This window comes from Somniosus microcephalus, unplaced genomic scaffold, assembly GCF_052327205.1.
Source record: "Somniosus microcephalus isolate GS21.2 unplaced genomic scaffold, FLI_Smic_1.0 unresolved_chr1, whole genome shotgun sequence".
NCBI classification, from domain to species: Eukaryota; Metazoa; Chordata; class Chondrichthyes; order Squaliformes; family Somniosidae; genus Somniosus; species Somniosus microcephalus.
The window spans coordinates 8,978,207-8,998,659 of record NW_028225179.1 but is presented as its reverse complement, the minus strand read 5'-3'; the positions used below and the strand labels follow the sequence as shown (position 1 = coordinate 8,998,659).

General features: G+C 48.9%; 1 pseudogene; it reads left to right on the top strand.

Moving 5' to 3' along the window:
- Positions 1-12,376, top strand: part of LOC147093395 (uncharacterized) — a 74,046-nt pseudogene extending 61,670 nt beyond the window's left edge.
- The last annotated feature ends 8,077 nt before the right edge of the window (positions 12,377-20,453 follow it).

Here is a 20,453-nt window from a genome sequence, read left to right as displayed (position 1 = left end):
AAAGAGGCCCTTCGGTCCATCGCGTCCGCGCCGGCCATCAAGCCCTGTCTAATCTAATCCCATTTTCCAGCACCTGGTACGTAGCCCTGTATGCCATGGCATTTCAAGTGCTCATCCAAATGCTTCTTGAATGCTGATGAGGGTTCCTGCCTCTACCACCCTTTCAGGCAGTGAGTTCCAGATTCCAACCACCCTCTGGGTGAAAATGTTTTTCCTCAAATCCTCTCTAAACCTCCTGCCCCTTACCTTGAATCTATGCCCCCTGGTTAGTGACCCCTCTACTAAGGGGAAAAGTTCCTTTCTATCTACCCTATCTATGCCCCTCATAATTTTGTACACCTCAATCAGGTCCCCCCTCAGCCTTCTCTGCTCCAAGGAAAACAACCCCAGCCTATCCAGTCTTTCTTCATAGCTAAAGCGCTCCAGCCCAGGTAACATCCTGGTAAATCTCCTCTGCACCCTCTCCAAAGTAATCACATCCTTCCTATAGTGTGGCGACCAGAACTGCACACAGTACTCCAGCTGTGGCCTTACCAGCGTTTTGTACAGCTCCATCATAACCTCCCTGCTCTTATATTCTATGCCTCGGCTAATGAAGGCAAGTATCCCATATGCCTTTTTAACCACCTTATCCACCTGTTCTGCTGCCTTCAGGGATCTATGTACATGCACACCAAGGTCCCTCTGATCCTCTGTCCTTCCTAGGGTCTTACCATTCATTGTGTATTCCCTTGCCTCGTTAGTCCCTCCAAAATGCATCACCTCACACTTTTCAGGGTTAAATTCCATTTGCCACTATTCCGCCCATCTGACCAACCCATCTATATCGTCCTGTAGCCTGAGGCTTCCCTCCTCGCTATTTACCACCCCACCAATTTTCGTGTCATCTGCGAACTTACTGATCATACCTTTTACATTCACATCCAAATCATTAATGTAGACCACAAACAGCAAGGGACCCAGCACCGATCCCTGCGGTACCCCACTGGACACAAGCTTCCAGTCACAAAAACAACCTATGACCATCACCCTCTGCCTTCTGCCACTAAGCCAGTTTTGGATCCAGTCTGCCAAGGCACCCTGGATCCCATGGGCTCTTACCTTCCTGACCAGTCTCCTATGCGGGACTTTATCAAACACCTTACTGAAATCCATGTAAACCACATCCACTGCACTACCCTCATCCACACACCTAGTCACCCCCTTGAAAAATTCAATCAGATTGGTCAGACATGATCTTCCCTTAACAAAGCTATGCTGGCTATCCTTGATTAATCCTTGCCTCTCCAAGTGGAGACTAATTCTGTCCCTCAGAATTTTTTCCAATAATTTCCCTACCACTGATGTTAGGCTCACTGGCCTGTAATTCCCTGGTTTATCCCTACTACCCTTCTTGAATAATGGTACTACGTTAGCTGTTCTCCAGTCCTCTGTCACATCCCCTGTGGCCAGAGAGGTTCTGAAAATTTGTGTCAGAGCCCCTGCAATCTCCTCCTTTGCCTCACATAGCAGCCTGGGATACATCTCGTCCGGGCCTGGGGATTTATCCACTTTTAAGCCTGCTAAAACCGCTAGTACCTCCTCCCTCGCGATGCTAATATGTTCAAGTATATCACAGTCCCCCTGCCCAATTTCTATGTCTACATCGTCCTTCTCCATCGTGAACACAGATGCAAAAAATTCATTTAAAACCCCACCTACATCTTCTGGCTCTACACACAGCTTGCCACTTTGGTCCCTAATGGGCCCTATTCTTTCCCTAGTTATCCTCTTACCCTTAATATACTTACAAAACACCTTAGGATTTTCCTTTATTTTGCTCGCCAGTGTTATTTCATAGCCCCTCCTCGCTCTCCTAATTTCTTTTTTAAGTATCCCCCTGCACTTTTTATACTCCTTTAGGGCTTCCTCTATCTTTAGTCCCTTGTATCTGCCACAAGCCCTCCTTTTTTTCCTAATCCATTCTTGTATATCCCTTGACATCCAAGGTTCCCTGGGCTTGTTGGTCCCACCCTTGACCTTTACGGGAACATGTTGCCATTGTACTCTCTCAATTTCCTTTCTGAAAGACTCCCATTGCTCCGATGTGGCTCTCGAGCAGTCACATCTTTCCTGCAATGGGGCGAGCAGAACTGCACGCAGCAGACTAGCCGGTGGCCTAACTGGTGTTTTTGTACAGTTCAGGCAGAACCTCCCTGCTCTTACATGATACAGAAAGAGACACTGCCCCTTTAAATACCTGGGGGGGCACCCATTCCCCTTTAAAGGCCAAGCAATTTTTTTTGTTGAAAAGGGGCCGCAGTCGCCTTTGACTCTCCCCCCTCCACAAATACTCACAAGAGAGAGAGAGAAGGAAGAATGCTGGTCTTTGTCCCTTGAAAAGTGGCTGCCCACCAAAATGTTCACAGCACCAGGGCTCTTTGTTCTGCATAAAAGTCAAAAAGAGAAAAGGTTCACTTTTTTTTTAATGAATGCAGTTGATGAATAGCCTTGCAATAAAGGTAATGCAAAGGAATAAACACTCACAAGCTGGGTTTTTTCCACCCCTTCCCTTTAACAGCTCCTGCAGACAATGAAAGCAGGAAAGCGGCGCACGCAGCCCACCGAGGTCCCGCCCCCCCTCCCGCGCCGCCATTGATTGGAGGACCGTCAGCCCGCCCGGTCCGCCCAGCGTTTTCCGCGCTACTGATTGGCGGGCGCCTCGCGTCAATCACCCCCTCCGATTACGCGCTGACGCCAGCACGCAACGCCCAGGGGTCGGCTGGATCGGCGCACGCCACCGCAAGGTTAAAAAAAAAGACACCCCACACAAATGAGGAAAAACAAGAATGATAATAATCGCACTTTAGAGCGGAGGAGGTTGGGGGAATTAATGAGTGTTTTCAATTTGTTTCGGAAATAAAAAATTTTAAGCTTCCCAACGGTGCGAGGCGGGCTGCGCATGCGCTCCAGCCAGCCTTTGCCTCCCCCACGTAGGACCGGGGGCCGGACACGCCCACCTGCCTTCCCCTGCACCAATCACAGCGCGGGCAGGCGCTTCTATCAATCGCCACCTGTCAATCACCCTCCCTTCCCCTGCACCAATCACAGCGCGGGCAGGCGCTTCTCTCAATCGTCACCTGTCAATCACCTCCCCTCCCCCTCGTGGTGTCGATTGACAGCGGTGTCAGCCAATGAGGTGCAGGAATTGGTGGGACCAGGGCCAGGACTGACAGCAAGCCTGAACTAACTCAATTAAATACCTGCATGCAGCCAAAAAAAAACTTTTATTTAGTCAGCCAAAAAACAGCAACGCAAATAAGGTTTGCCTATTTTAAAGAATTATAGAGCAATATCGCAGGGATCGGTGCTAGGACCCCAGCTATTCACAATATATATTAATGATCTAGTCGAGGGAACTAGATGTAATATCTCCAAGTTTGCAGATGACACAAAGCTGGGTGGGCATGTGTGCTGTGAGGAGGATGCCGAGAAACTCCAGTATGATTTGGACTGGTTGGGCGATTGGGCAGATGCATGGCAATTCAATTCAATTCAATTCAATTTTATTTGTCAGATATGCAGCAGACAGACGTGTGTACTGCACAATGAAATGTTGATTTTTACGAGTCCTCCCAACAGATGCAATATAACGTGGATAAATGCGAGGTTATCCACTTTGGTGGCAAAAACAGGAAGGCGGATTATTATCTGAATGGCAACAGATTGGGAGAAGGGGAAGTGCAACGAGACCTGGGTGTTCTTGTGCACCAGTCGCTGAAGGTAAGCATGCAGGTGCAGCAGGCGGTTAAGAAGGCAAATGGTATGTTGGCCTTCGTAGCGAGAGGGTTCGAGTACAGGAACAAGGATGTCTTGCTGCAGTTGTACAGGGCCTTGGTGAGACCACACCTTGAGTATTGTGTGCAGTTTTGGTCGCCTTATCTGAGGAAGGATGCTCTTGCCATGGAGAGAGTGCAGCGAAGATTCGCCAGACTGATACCTGGGATGGCAGGAATGATGTATGAGGAGAGATTGGGTCGATTGGGCTTGTACTCGCTGGAGTTTAGAAGAATGAGATTTAGTCTCATTGAAACTTATAAAATTCTAACAGGACTAGACAGACTAGATGCAGGAAGGATGTTCCCGATGGTCGGGGAGTCCAGAACCAAGGGTCACAGTCTAAGGATAAGGGGTAAGCCATTTAGGACAAAGATGAGGAGGAATTTCTTCACCCAGAGAGTGGTGAACCTGTGGAATTCTCTACCACAGAAGGCAGTGGAGGCCAATTCATTAAATATATTCAAGGAGGAGTTGGATATATTTCTTAAGGCTAAAGGGATCAAGGGATATGGGGAGAAAGCAGGGACCGGGTACTGAATTTGGATGATCAGCCATGATCGCATTGAATGGCGGAGCAGGCTCGAGGGGCCGAATGGCCTACTCCTGCTCCTATCTTCTATGTTTCTATGTTTCTATACAGTGCAGGAGGAGGCCATTCAGTCCCTTGAGCCTGTTCTGCCATTCAATGAGATCATGGCTGATCTGGAACCTAACTCCATATACCCGCCTTTGACCCATATCCCTTAAACTTTTGGGTAACAAAAATCTATCAATCTCAGATTTAAAATTAACAATTGATCAATTGCCATTTGTGGAAGAAAGTTCCAAACTGCTACCACCCTTTGTGTGTCGAAGTGTTTCCTAATTTCACTCATGAAAGCTCTGGCTCTATTTTTAGACTATGTCCCCAGTCCTAGAATCCCCAACCAGCGGAAATAGTTTCTCTCTATCTACCCTATCTGTTCTCCTTAAACTCCTGAAAACTTCGATCAAATCACCCCTGAACCTTCTAAATTCTAGGGAATACATAATTTGTGTAGTCTCTCCTCTGAGTCTGGGCATCATTCTGGTAAACCTACGCTGCCCTCCCTCCAAGGGCAATATATCCTTCCTGAGGTGTGGGGCCCAGAACTGCTCACAGTGCTCCAGGTGTGGTCTAACCTGGGCTTTGTATAACTGCAGCATAACTTCGACCCCCTTGTATTCCAGTCCTCTAGATATTAGATATGAGAAAGGGGAAAGGGCGGGGAGTGGGACCTGCTCACAGTGCTCCAGGTGTGGTCTAACCTGGGCTTTGTATAACTGCAGCATATCTTGCACCCCCTTGTATTCCAGTCCTCTAGATATTAGATATGAGAAAGGGGAAAGGGCGGGGGAGTGGGACCTGCTCACAGTGCTCCGGGTGTGGTCTAACCTGGGCTTTGTATAACTGCAGCATAACAAGGGCAGCACGGTGGCATAGTGGTTAGCACTGTTGCCTCACAGCGCCAGGGACCCGGGTTCGAATCCGGCCTCAGGTGACTGTGTGGAGTTTGCACATTCTCCCCATGTTTGCATGGGTTTCCTCCGGGTGCCCCGGTTTCCTCCCACAGTCCAAAGATGTGCAGGTTAGGTTGATTGGCTATGATAAATTGACCATTAGTGTTAGGGGGATTAAAATATGTGGGGTTACGGGGATAGGGTGGGATATGTGTCGGTGTAGGGGTTACGGGGATCGGGTGGGATATGTGTCGGTGTAGGGGTTACGGGGATCGGGTGGGATATGTGTCGGTGCAGGCTCGATGGGCCGAAATGGCCTCTATCTGCACTGTGGGGTTTCTGTGATTCTGTGATTCTGGAACTTTGACCCCCTTGTATTCTAGTCCTCTAGATATTAGATATGAGAAAGGGGAAAGGGCGGGGGAGTGGGACCAGCTGAGGTGCTCTTGCAGAGAGCCAGCACGGGCTCGACAGGCAAACGGCCTCCTTCTGTGCTGTAACCATTCTATGAGTCGATAAAGGCCAGCATCCCAGTCGCCTTTTTTGATTATTTTCTGTACCTGTTCATGACATTTTAATCTCTTTGGCCCTCCACTGTTTTGAGCTTTCCACCATTTAGAAAGTACCTGCTCCATCCTTTTTAGGCCCAAAGTGGATGACCTCACATTTGCCTACATTGAAATCCATTTGCCAGTTTTGCCCATTCACTTCATCTATCGATATCCCTTTGTAATTTCATGCTTTCACCTACACTGCCGCCTATCTTTATGTCAGCGGCAAATTTGGATAGATGACGTTCCATGCCCCCATCTAAGTCGTTAATAAATACTGTGAATAGTTGAGGCCCCAACACAGATCCCTGCGGGACACCACTAGTCACACCCTGCCATTACAGCACTTCCCCATTATCCCCACTCTCTGTCCTCTGCCGCTCCGTCAATTTCCTAAACAGGTCAATAATTTGCCTTCAGTTCCATGGGCTTCAACCACAGTCTCTTATGAGGGATTTTATCAAATGCCTTCTGGCCGTCCATATAAATAACATCTATCGTCATTCCCCTGTCCACTACTTCAGTCACCTCCTCAAAACATTGAATCATCTTAAACACCTCAATTAGATCACCCCTCAATCTCCTATACTCGAGGGAATACCAGCTTCGTCTCTGCAACCTGTCCTCATAACTTAACCCTTTCAGCTCCGGTATCATTCTGGTGAATCTGTGCTGCGACCCTCCAAGGCCAGTGTATCCTTCCTGAAGGGCGGTGCCCAGAACGGAACAGGAGGGCAGACTGACTGCGGCCTGCTCGACTGTTCAAGGTCAAATCCTGGGGGGATCTGAAACAACAAGGGTGGGATTTCAGTTGGAATCCATGTGGAATAAGTTGGAGCCAGAGAAAAAAGAAAGTATTTCTATGGCGCCTTTCACGACCACCAGACATCTCAAAGCGCTTTATTACAGCCAATGAAACATCGAAACATAGAAGATAGGAGCAGGAGTAGGCCATAAATATAACTCTACATTTTCAGGCATTCTGAAAGAAGCCCCTCAGGGATCTCGGGTTCAAATTTCTGAAATGTAGGTATTGTAACAACGTCCTCGGGGGACCCCGGCAATAGAAATCTGCTGAATTCAAAGCATTTCCTCGGCCGCAGCAGGAGCTTGCTTCACTCCCACTGGAGGCTTTTTACAAAACATGTGTTGCTGACATGCTGACAGATTGCTCAGTGAAGTGTTAGGTGCATACACAAGGCTGGCCATTGAGGGGAGGGGAGGTGAGGGGGGGAAACACACACACACACATCCTTTTACCCTTCACCTCTACCTGAAACGTCCATGTTTAATACCTGACACAGGGACAGAGCTAAACTTCTCGAGAGGAGGAGGAGGCGGGAACAAATAAAATCTCCCCCCTCTGCCACGCGCACACTGGCCTGGCTGGCATGCTAAAAGGTCAGGAGAACAATGAACCGGCCCGGACTCGAGGCCCGAGGCATTGAAAGTGTCCACAAGCATCAAGATTTGCTGAGCCCTCTAGGGCTAGGCCGAGGCTGCGAGGGTAGAGCCAGCGCCGGAATTCTCCCGCTGACAGCTGACTGTTGGCGAGATAATCTGATCAAAGGCTGATATTAAATCCAGCTTCTGCTCATATCAGGGTATTGAGTGATGTACGACTTAAAAACCCCAGCGGTTCCGAAAGTGCTGCCTTGGCAACAGGATGGAAATTGGGATAATAATGTATTCATGGCAGGAGCGACCTGGGGCTGCAGAGTAGGCTCTCCGGGGAGAGCACTTCACCCTGAGCTGGACTTGTCTGGGCAAAATCACTTTACAATAGACAGGAACAGAATACTGACGAGCTCGGGCACTGATGAACACATCGATATGGGAAAGAGTGAAATGCAGTGAAGGGGGGAGAGAGAGAGAGGAAAAACATCTCGACAGAAGAGGCTGAGTGCCGCTTCTTTGAAAAATTGATGGGCCTCAAAAGCACGAAAGCACTCACGAAAAACAACAACTCCAGGCAAAATGGACACTCAGTACAGGAAGTTGCAATCATTGCTAGCGCAATGCCCGAGAGTGGAGAGTGCTAACCCACATAAAACAGGCAAGACCTTTACCTTATACTTCACTAAGCTTGTGTTACGATGATCCTTCTCCAAATTAAAAGGGGCGGTTCACATTCTGGCATTCGTTCAAAATAACATTTATAAAACATTCTGACAGTACTTAAAGGAGTGAAAATGTGCAGGGCTAATGGTGCAAGGGCAGGGGGAGTGGGACTAAATGGAAAGTTCTTTCAAAGAGCTGGCACAGGCACGATGGGCCGAGTGGCCTCCTCCTGTGCTCTACGATTCTATGATTCGGCCCCTCGAGCCTGCTCCGCCATTCAATGAGATCTTGGCTGATCATCTAAATTCAGTACCCTGTCCCTGCCTTCTCCCCATATCCCTTGATCCCTTTAGCCTTAAGAAATATATCCAACTCCTTCTTGAATATATTTAATGAATTGGCCTCTACTGCCTTCTGTGGTAGAGAATTCCACAGGCTCACCACTCTCTGGGTGAAGAAATTCCTCCTCATCTCTGTCCTAAATGGCTTACCCCTTATCTTAGACTGTGACCCCTGGTTCTGGACTCCCCGACCATCGGGAACATCCTTCCTGCATCTAGTCTGTCTAGTCCTGTTAGAATTTTATAAGTTTCAATGAGATCCCCTCTCATTCTTCTAAACTCCAGCGAGTATAAGCCCAATCGACCTAATCTCTCCTCATACGTCATTCCTGCCATCCCAGGTATCAGCCTGGTGAATCTTCGCTGCACTCCCTCCATGGCAAGACCATCCTTCCTCAGATAAGGCGACCAAAACTGCACACAATACTCAAGATGTGGTCTCACCAAGGCCCTGTACAAATGCAACAAGACATCCTTGTTCCTGTACTCAAACCCTCTCGCTATGAAGGCCAACATACCATTTGCCTTCTTAACCGCCTGCTGCACCTGCCTGCTTACCTTCAGCGACTGGTGCACAAGGACACCCAGGTCTCGTTGCACTTCCCCTTCTCCCAATCTATTGCGGTTCAGATAATAATCTGCCTTCCTGTATTTGCCACATTATACTGCATCTGCCATGCATCTGCCCAATCACCCAACCTGTCCAAATCATACTGGAGTTTCTCGGCATCCTCCTCACAACACACACGCCCACCCAGCTTTGTGTCATCTGCAAACTTGAAGATATTACATCTAGTTCCCTCGTCTAGATCATTAATATATATTGTGAATATCTGGGGTTCTAGCACCGACCCCTACAGTACCCCACTAGTCACTGCCTGCCACTTGGAAAAAGGCTGGTTTATTCCAACTCTTTGCTTCCTGTCTGCCAACCAGTTCTCTATCCAAGTCAGTACCTTGCCCCCAATCCCATGTGCCTTAACTTTACACGCTAATCTCTCATGCGGGACCTTATCGAAAGCCTTCTGAAAGTCCAAATACACCACATCCACTGGTTCGCACTTATCTATTCTACCAGTTACATCCTGAAAAAACTCCAGTAGATTAGTCAAGCACAATTTACCTTTTGTAAATCCATGTTGACTTTGTCCAATCCGGTCACTGTTTTCCAAGTGCTCTGCTATTACATCTTTGTAATGGACTCTAGCATTTTCCCCACTACCGATGTCAGGCTTACCGGTCTGTAATTCCCCGTTTTCTCTCTACATGGAAGATTTCGTCAGAACTGGCTCAGCACAGAATGTCAGTCAACCTTGACCCCAGCCTCCCTCACTCAGAAACCCCAAGCTGCATTGACGTCATGATGTCTCCACCTTTTATGACGTCAAGACGTCCCAGTGCACGTCACCCGCCGCCCGCCCACTGCTCCCGGGATCGCTCTCCCTATTGGTCGGTGGACACGTCAATCCCGCCCGCTGCCCGCGGTCACGTGCCCCTGAGGCGCTCTCCGGCTCTGCCCGAGTGAAGTCGCTCCATTCGGTGCCTGCGGAGCCCTCGGACTCTCAGGTTTGGATTCCCCTTTATTCTCTCCCCTCCTCTGATCTCAATCGGATCTGGGGGAAAACTCACTTTCCCTCACTGATTGCGGCTCTTTACCAACACCGACTTTACAAAGAAAGCCCCGCGCGGCAGCTGGAGCTCAGGGGCCCAGCGCGCAGGCGCGGGGGAGGATGATTGGCAGTGGCCCAGGGTGTGTGCTGAGCATGCGCGGTGCAGGCCGGGCGCCTGTGGAGCAGGGGAGGGCGGGGCCATGGGGCGCATGCGCGGGGTCAGCCACAACTCAGCGCGGCGGCCGGAGTGCTTTCTGGAGCGCGGGGCCTTGTGGGGATTGTAGCCGCCATTACTGTTGATCCTTTCAACCAAACTGTGCAGTAGCTGGGGCCTGGAAATCAGCTTCACTGCCCCTGGGCTGGGAAAGGGGGACATGAGACAACATTCTCCTTCTTAAATAACAACAGTAAATGCTGGAAATACTCAGCAGACCAGGCAGCATCCGTGGAGAGAGAAACAGAGTTAACGTTTCAGGTCTGGGACCCTTCATCAGAACTGGAAAAAGCTGGAGATGTAACAGATATTAAGCAGGTGCAGAGACGGGGGGTGGGTTAGGAGGGAGGAATTGAAAGAACATCCTGTACTTTTGTAAGAGGCAGGAAAGATAAAATGTTACGAATGGGAATGGCAAAAATCATACTGCATGAAAAATGGGGGCAGGGATTATTATCTGAAATTGTTGAACTCGATGTTGAGTCCAGAAGGCTGTAAAGTGCCCAATCGAAAGATGAGCTGCTGTTCCTCGAGCTTACGTTGAGCTTCATTGGAACAATGCAATAGGCCGAGGACAGAGAGATCAGAGTGGGAGTGAAGCGGTGAATTAAAGTGACAGGCGACCTTCTTACCCCCTTTCTACACTCCTTTTACAGGGTTTTAGAAATGGAGCATTTACAGACAGGAAGCTCAGACCAAACATCACGTCAAGATATGACAGAGTCGCTCGATTCATCAGGACCTGAATATCATCAGCCTTTGCACATGGAAGGGGAGAGCAGCGATCACAGCACGGACAAAGCGCACGCATGTTCCACGTGTGGACGTGGATTCAGTCGATTGCCCAACCTGGAGGGACACTGGAGAGAAACAGTATAAATGTGAGGACTGTGGGAAGGGGTTCGCCCAGCTGACTAGCCACGAGCACAGTCACAGTCGGAACCGACTGCATAAATACAAGGACTGCAGGAAGGGATGCCTTCACCCGTATGCGCTGGAAGCTCATCAGCGGGCTCACACCGGGGAGAGGCCGTTCACCTGCCCAGTGTGTGGGAAGGGATTCGCTCAGTCTTCCAACCTGCGGACACCAGCGAGTTCACACCGGGGTGAAGCCGTTCACCTGCCCCGTGTGTGGGAAGGGATTCGCTCAGTCCTCCAACCTGCAGATACACCAGCGAGTTCACACCGGGGAGAGGGCGTTCACCTGCCCCGTGTGTGGGAAGGACTTCACGTGTTTGTCCAACCTGCTGAAACACCAGCGCGTTCACTCTGATGAGAGGCCATTTAAATGTTCAGACTGTGGGAAGAGCTTTAAACGCTCCCAGTATCTGATGAAGCACCAGCGGCTGCACACTGGAGAGAGACCGTACGGCTGCTCTCACTGCCACAAGAGGTTTGTGAACTCCGCGGACCTGTTGACGCATCAGTGAGTTCACACCGGGGTGAGGCCGTTCACCTGCTCCGTGTGCAGGAAGAGATTCGCTCATTCGTTCAGCCTACGGACCCACCGGGGAGTGCACACTGGGAAGAGTCCATTCACCTGCTCCGTGTGCGGGAAGGGATTCGCTGAGTCCTCGAATCTGCTGGTACACCAGAGATTTCACAATGGAAAGAGGCCGTTCACCTGCTCCGTGTGTGGGCAGGGATTCGCTCAGTCCACCCTCCTGCTGATACACCAGCGAGTTCACACTGGGGAGAGGCCGTTCACCTGCTCCGTGTGTGGGAAGGCCTTCAGATATTCAGCCAGCCTGCTGGGACACCAGCGAGTTCACACCGGGGAGCGGCCATTCACCCAGTCCGTGTGTGGGAAGGAGTTCCCGTATATGTCCAGCCTACTGGGACACAAGCGAGTTCACACTGATGAGAGGCCTTTTAAATGTTCAGACTGTGGGAAGAGCTTCAAAAGCTCCCAAGACCTGAAGCGACACCAGCGTGCTCACACAGGAGAGAGGCCGTTCCCCTGCTCCATGTGTGGGAAGGCATTCACTCATTCATTCAGCCTGCTGGCACACCACAAAATTCACACTGGGGAGAGGCCGTTCCCCTGCTCCGTGTGTGGGAAGGGATTCACTCGGTCCTCCCACCTGCGGAGACATGAGCAAGTTCACACCAGGGAGAGACCGTTCACAGGCGGCACGGGATTGACTCAGTCCTCCAGCCAACTGAAACAGCAACCACTTTGAAGTGGAGAGAGGCCGTTCACCTGCTCTGTGTGTGGGAAGGAGTTTGCTCTGTCCTCCCACCTGCTGAGACACCAGCGAGTTCACACCAAGGAGAGGTCGTTCACTTGTTCACCTCCCAGTGCAGGAAGGGATACACTCAGTCGTCCAGCCTGCTCGGACACCAGCGAGTTCACACCGGACAGTCGCAGTTCGCTGAGCGTCCAACCTATTTAGAGAGCTGCGAGTTCCCACTGAGACCCTGTAAAATGTTCTGAACGTGGGAAGAGATTTAAAAGTGCTGTCGCACTGAGGCGAGGCCATTCAGCAGGGGTTCAGGAGGACGTCAACAGACGGGTCCAAACAATCCCATTTCCTGAGTGTGACATCGAGTGTACAGCACAGAAAGAGGCCATTCGGCCCAACAGGTCCTTGCTGGTGTTTATGCTCCACACAAGCCTCCTCCCACCCTACTTCATCTAACCCGAGCAACATCTCCTTCTCACAATAACCAAGCTTGTGTATAAGAACAGGCCACTTAAACCGTTGTCAGTTTGAACAGACTCAAGAAGATCGCGCGCAAATCCACTGTACTTCTATTCTCCAGATTGAGGGAATTATATACTACATATTGACTGGGCAAATCAAATTACCACTAATGGTGTGGAGGACAAATTCTTGGAATGCATGCGAGATGGTTTCCTGGATCAGTATGTGGAGGAACCAACCAGGGAACAGGCTATTCTGGATCTGGTACTGTGTAATGAGAAAGGGCTAATCAATAATCTTGTGGTAAAGGGGCCTTTAGGGACATGTGACCATAATATGATTGAATTTTACATTATGTTTGAGAGTGATGTAGTCCAATCTGAAACTAAGGTCCTCAATCTAAACAGAGGAAACTACAAGGGTATGAGGGACAAGTTGGCCATGGTAGATTGGGAGACTACACTAAAAGGTATGAAGGTGGACATACAATGGCTAACATTCAAGGCAATAATGCATAAATTGCAACAAACATATATTCCTCTGGGGCATAAAAACCCAAAAAGAAAAGTGATCCAACCATGGCTAACAAAAGAAATTAAAGCTAATATTAAGCCAGAAAAAGCAGTCAGCCTGAGGATTGGGATCTTTTTAGAAATCAGCAAAGGGTGACCAAGAAATTGATAAAGAAAGGGAAAATGGATTATGAGCACAAACTAGCGAAAAATATAAAAACGGATTGTAAAAGCTTCTATAGGTATGTGAAAAGGAAAAGACTGGCGAAGGTAAATGTAGGTCCTTTACAGTTAGAGACGGGAGAATTTATAATGGAGAATGAGGAAATAAATAAATACTTTGTTTCTGTCTTCACGGAGGAAGACAAAAAACCTCCCAGAAATCCGAGAAAACCAAGGGTGTGGCGAGAATGAGGAACTTAAAGAAATTATTATTAGTAAAAAAACAGTACTAGCAAAATTAATGGGACTAAAAGTTGATGAATCTCAAGGACTGGATGACCTACATCCTAGAGTTTTGAAAGAGGTGGCGTTTGGAATAGTGGATGCACTGGTTGTCATCTTCCAAAATTCTGTAGAATTTTGGAACGGTTCCTGCAGATTGGAGGATAGCAAATGTAACCCCGCTATTTAAGAAAGGAGGGAGAGAGAAAGCGGGGAACTATAGACCTGTTAGCCTCACATCAGTAGTTGGGAAAATGCTGGAATCTATTATAAAGGATGCAATAACTGGGCACTTAGAAACTAATAGTAAGATTGGGCAGAGTCAACATGGATTTATGAAAGGGAAATCCTGTTTGACAAACCTATTGGAGTTCTTTGAGGATGTAACTAGTGGAATAGACAAAGGGGAACTGGTAGATGTGGTGTATCTGGATTTTCAGAAGGCCTTTGATAAGGTCCCACACAAGAGGTTGGTGAATAAAATTAGGGCACATGGAATTGGGGGTAATATACTAGCATGGATTGAGAATTGGTTAACAGACAAAAAACAAAGAGTAGGGATAAACGGATCTTTTTCAGGATGGCAGGCTGTGACTAGTGGGGTACCGCAAGGATCGGTGCTTGGGCCCCAGCTATTCACAATCTAGATCAATGATTTGGATGAGGGGACTAAATGTAACATTTCCAAATTTGCTGATGATACAAAGCTAGGTGGCAGTGTCAGTTGTGAAGAGGATGTGAAGAGGCTTCAAGGGGATCTCGACAGGCTCAGTGAGTGGGCGAGAACATGGCAGATGGAATATAATGTGGATAAATGTGAAGTTATCCACTTTGGTAGAAAAACAGAAAGGCAGAATATTTCCTAAATGGTGAAAGATTGGGGAATGCAGATGCTCAAAGGGACCTGGGTGTCCTTGTACATTAGTCACTGAAAGTGAATGTGCAGGTGCAGCAAGCCATTAGGAAGGCAAATGGTATGCTGGCCTTCATTACAAGAGGATTTGAGTACAGGAGTAAAGAAGTCTTACTCCAATTATATAGGGCCTTGGTGAGACCACACCTGGAGTACTGTGTACAATTTTGGTCTCCTTCCCTAAGGAAGGACATACTTGCCATAGAGGGAGTGCAACGAAGGTTCACGAGATTGATTCCTGGGATGGCGGGACTGTCGTATGAGAAGAGATTGAGTAAACTAGGCCTGTATTCTCTTGAATTCAGAAGAATGAGAGGGGATCTCATTGAAGCATACAAAATTATTACAGGGCTTGATAGGGTGGATGCTGGGAGAATGGTTTCCTTGGCTGGGGTGTCTAGAACCAGGGGCCACAGCCTGAGGGTAAAGGGTAGGCCATTCAGGACTGAGATGAGAAGAAATTTCTTCACACAGAGGGTGGTGAATCTTTGGAATTCTCTACCCCAGAGGGCTGTGGAGGCTCAGTCATTGGGTATATTCAAAACAGAAGTCAATAGATTTCTGACCAGTAAGGGCATCAAGGGATATGGCGATAGGGCCGGTGAATGGAGTTGAGGCAGAAGCTCAGCCATGATCTCATTGAATGGCGGAGCAGGCTCAAAGGGCCGAATGGCCGACTCCTGCTCCTGTTTCTTATGTTCTTAAACCTTTATAAATCACTGGTTAGGCACCAGCTGGAGTATTGTGTCCAATTCTGGGAACCACACTTTATGAAGGATGTCAAGGCCTTGGAGAGCGTGCAGAGGAGATTTACCAGGATGGTTCCAGGGATGAGGGACTTCAGTTATGTGGAAAGACTGGAGAAGCTGGGATTATTATCCTTAGAGCAGAAGGTTAAGGAGAGATTTAATAGAGGCGTTCAAAATCATGAAGGGTTTCGATAGAGTAAATAAAGAGAAACTGTTTCCAGCGGCAGGAGGGTCAATAACCAGAGGACACAGATTGAAGATAATCGGTAAAAGAACCAGAGGTGACATGAGGAAACATTTTTTTACACAGCGAGTTGTTGTGATCTGGAATGCGCTGCCTGAAAGGGCGGTGGAAGCAGATTCAATAGTAACTTTCAAAAGAGAATTAGATCGATACTTTAAGGGGAAAAATTTGCAGGGATATGAGGGGAGTGAGAATAATTGGAGAGCTCTTTCAAAGACTCCAAGGGTTAAGTTACGAGGAGAGATTACACAAACTGGGGTTGTTGATGTGCCTTCAATAACCACAAAACTAGAAGTTATGGACTTTAACAAGTTGGCTTTTAATCACTAAGATCAGAGCTAACATCTCAACACACTGACTGGCTCACAGGAATGAGTCATACAGATCCTGGGATCTTTAAGTAAGAGAAGTCAGGGGCGGAGCCAAGAGCCAAGACCTGGAACCTTCCAGGTTAGTCAGGGAAGAGGAAGTGAAACTATACACCGTGTGGGGGAGGGTAATATACATGAGTGCAAAACGAATACAGGCAAGACAAACAGATTTCATTACATTCACCCCTTCTTTAGATTTAGTCCATCGGGGTGATGGTTCTTAAAAGTTGGTATAAGTGAGTCTGTCAGGAGGTTTTGCGGTTCTCAGTGATCGGCACAAAGCTGGTTGGGGTGCCTCTAGGGGAGTGGATTCTGGTTCCTCCGCTGTCCGGGCCTCCGCAGTGTCTTCCAGGTTATCTGCAGTGTCCTCCAGGTTAAAGTTGGGTATTGATACCTCTGGGCGTCCTGTCTCTTTTTGGTGTAGGTCTTCATCGGGTAGTCTCTCATCGTTCTCTCCGCTCCCCGAGGGAGCAAAGTCTTTTATGGAAACAGTGTCCTCTCGCCCATCAGAGTATTCGATATAGGCGCAGTGAGGGTTTGCATGGAGGAGCTGTACCTTTTCCACAAGGGGGTCCGTTTTATGGCCTCTCACGTGCTTCCGCAATAGTACTGTCCCCGGAGACGTCAGCCACGCGGGTAGAGATATGCCCGAGGTGGATTTCCGGGGGAAAACGAACATCTTTTCGTGAGGGGTAGCGTTAGTGGCTGTACATAACAGAGACCTTATGGAGTGGAGCACGTCCGGGAGGACTTCCTGCCAGCGGGAGGTCGGAAGGCCTTTTGACTTTAAGGCTAACGTGACAGCCTTCCAAACAGTAGCATTCTCCCTTTCCACTTGCCCATTACCCCGGGGGTTGTAGCTAGTGGTTCTGCTGGTGGCTATCCCCTTCGAGAGCAAGAACTGGCGCAGTTCGTCACTCATGAATGACGTCCCCCTATCGCTGTGTATGTAGTTCGGCATGCCAAACATGCAGAATAGATTACAGAGACACTTGATGACCGTGGCACTGGTCATGTCTGGGCAGGGAATGGTGAAGGGGAAGCGGGAATATTCATCGATGATATTGAGGAAGTATACGTTACGGTCGGCAGAGGGAAGGGGTCCCTTGAAGTCCAGACTTAGGCGCTCGAATGGCCGTGTGGCTTTGATAAGGTGTGCACGGTCAGGCCTGTAGAAACGAGGCTTGCATTCCGCACAGGTGCGGCAAGCTCTGGTCATTGCCCTGACCTCCTCGATGGAGTGGGGCAGATTGCGGGACTTTATAAAATGGTATAGTCGGGTGACCCCTGGGTGACAGAGGTCGTTGTGGAGACCCTGTAATTTGTCCGTATGAATGCTGGCACACATTCCCCGCGATAGGGCGTCTGGGGGTTCATTAAGGGCTCCCGGCCTGTACATAATATCATAGTCGAACGTGGATAGTTCGGTCCTCCACCTGAGTATTTTGTCATTCTTGATTTTCCCCCTTTGTTTGTTATTAAACATGAAAGCCACCGACCGCTGGTCGGTGAGCAGGGTGAAACGTTTGCCGGCTAGGTAGTGTCTCCAGTGCCGCACTGCCTCCACTATAGCCTGTGCCTCCTTCTTGACAGAAGAGTGCCTGATTTCAGGTCCCTGAAGGGTTCGGGAGAAGAAGGCCACAGGTCTCCCAGCCTGATTGAGGGTCGCAGCTAAGGCAAAGTCTGACGCATCGCTTTCGACTTGAAAGGGAATGCTTTCGTCCACTGCACACAGTGCAGCCCTTTCAATGTCCTGTTTGATACTGGTGAAAGCCTCCCGAGCTTCAGCTGATAGTGGGAAGGACGTCGATTTAATGAGGGGTCGGGCCTTATCAGAGTAATTGGGCACCCATTGGGCATAATACGAAAAAAATCCCAGGCACCTTTTTAAAGCTTTGGGATTGTGTGGCAGGGGCAGTTCCTTTAGGGGGCGTAATCGGTCAGGGTCCGGTCCAATTACCCCATCTTCCACCACACAGCCGAGGATACAGAGACGGGTTGTGTTGAAGACACATTTGTCTTCGTTGTAGGTTAGATTCGGTTTTATGGCAGTTTTAAAAAATCTCGCAAGATTTAGATCGTGGTCTTGCTGGTTGTGCCCGCAGATAGTGACATTGTCCAGATAGGGGTAGGTAGCTTGTAGTTTATTCTCGTCAACCATGCGGTCCATCTCACGTTGGAAGACCGAGACCCCATTTGTTACCACGAAGGGCACTCTGAGAAAATGGTAGAGGCGTCCGTTCGCCTCAAAGGCGGTGTATGGGCGGTCCTCCGTTCTAATGGGGAGCTGGTGATACGCGGATTTGAGGTCGATAGTCGAGAAGACTCGGTATTGCGCAATCTGGTTGACCATTTCTGATATGCGGGGTAAAGGGTCGGCGTCCAGCTGGGTATAAATATTAACAGTCTGGCTGTAGTCAATTACCATCCGTTTCTTTTCGCTATTTTTAACTATGACTACTTGGGTACGCCACGGACTGGTACTGCATTCAGTAATGCCTTCCCGCAGGAGTCTGTCCACTTCCGCCTTGATAAAGTGTCTGTCTTCCAGACTGTACCGTCTACTTTTGGTCGCTATGGGCCTACAGTTCGGAGCGAGATTAGCGAATAAAGAGGGCGGGCTGATTTTTAAGGTTGATAGGCCACAGACTGTGAGTGGCGGCTGGGACCCGCCATATGCTAGCGTGACACTTTCGTGCTGGCACTGGAAGTCCAGGCCCAAGATTTCATTAACACAGAGTTCTGGCATCACGAGGAGTTTAAAATCCTTGTAGTCCGTGCCTTTTACAGTCAGTGTTACCACACAGTAGCCCAAAATGTCCGAAGTGTGGGGCTTAGCAGCCATAGCAATTCTGCTCCGTGTAGGGGTTACCGTTAATGAGTGCACCGTACCAGGCTAGGGTGGATAAAACTCTTGGTACTCCCACAGTCAATTAAACATTTCGTTAAATTCCCGTTTACCTGTATGTCCATCATAGATTTTGTCAACGGGTGTGGCCTGGATTGATCCACCGTGATCGAAGCCACTGTTGGGCCCTGGGCGGCCGTTGAGTCGGGAAAAGATGGCGGATCCCAAGATGGCGGCCCGCACGGCACGCACGAGGCGGTGACGGAGTTGGAAATCGGATTCCCCCTGCAGACTTTGCTAAAATGCCCCTTTTTCTTACATTTGAAGCATGTAGCGTCCTTCGCTGGGCATCGTTGTCTGGGGTGCTTGGCCTGGCCGCAGAAGTAGCATTTCGGGCCTCGAGACATTGCCGCTGTAGTAGGACTCCTGGGTGAACTTCTGTGTGGGGACTCCGGCGGTGTAGAGCTGGTCTGAGACCTGGATGGGGAAGATGGCTGATTCCAAGATGGCGGCCTGCTCGGCGCGCACGAGGCGGTGAGGGCCGCATGGCCGGAAGAATAAGAGTCAGAGTTTTTCTGGGCCACGTCCAGCGATCGCGCAGTGGCCACTGCCTTTTTTAAGTCCAGGACCTCCTTCTCCAGCAGTCTCTGCCGGATATAATTCGATTTGAGGCCCGTGATGAAGGAATCACGGACCAATTCGTCAGAGTACACATTGGCCGTCACGGCCTTGCAGTTACAGTCCCGGACCAAGTCCTTTAGGCCCTGTAAGAAATCGTCCATTGATTCCTCGGGTCGCTGCCTGCGTGTAGCCAGCAGATGTCTGGCGTACACTTTGTTTACTGGCCTCTGGTATTGGGCCTTCAGGATAGTGATTGCCTCCGTGTAAGAGGTGGCGTCCCGGATGAACGAATAAATCCGATGATTAACGCGAGTAGTCAGTAGACTCAGTTTATCTACCTCGCTAGCGGATGAGGCCCTCGCGAAGAGTTTGAAGCATTTGAGCCAGTGTCCAAATTGATTTGATGCTTCAGCAGAATGTGGATCCAAGTCCAGATGCTCTGGTTTTAGGAGTCGATCCATCCTAGTATTCTTTAGTGATTAAAATTGATGTGCCTTCAATAACCACAAAACTAGAAGTTATAGACTTTAACAAGTTGGCTTTTAATCACTAAGATCAGAGCTAACATCTCAACACACTGACTGGCTCACAGGAATGAGTCATACAGATCCTGGGATCTTTAAGTAAGAGAAGTCAGGGGCGGAGCCAAGAGCCAAGACCTGGAACCTTCCAGGTTAGTCAGGGAAGAGGAAGTGAAACTATACACCGTGTGGGGGAGGATAATATACATGAGTGCAAAACGAATACGGGCAAGACAAACAGGTTTCATTACATTTGTATTCCCTAGAATTTAGAAGGTTAAGGGGCGATCTGATGGAAGTTTTCAAGATATTAAGGGGAACAGATAGGGTAGATAGAGAGAAACTATTTCCGCTGGTTGGGGATTCTAGGACTGGGGATATAGTCTAAAAATTAGAGCCAGACCTTTCAGGAGTGAAATTAGGGAACACTTCGACACACAAAGGGTGGTGGAGGTTTCTAACTCTCTTCCGCAAACAGCAATTGATGCTCGATCAATCGTCCATTTT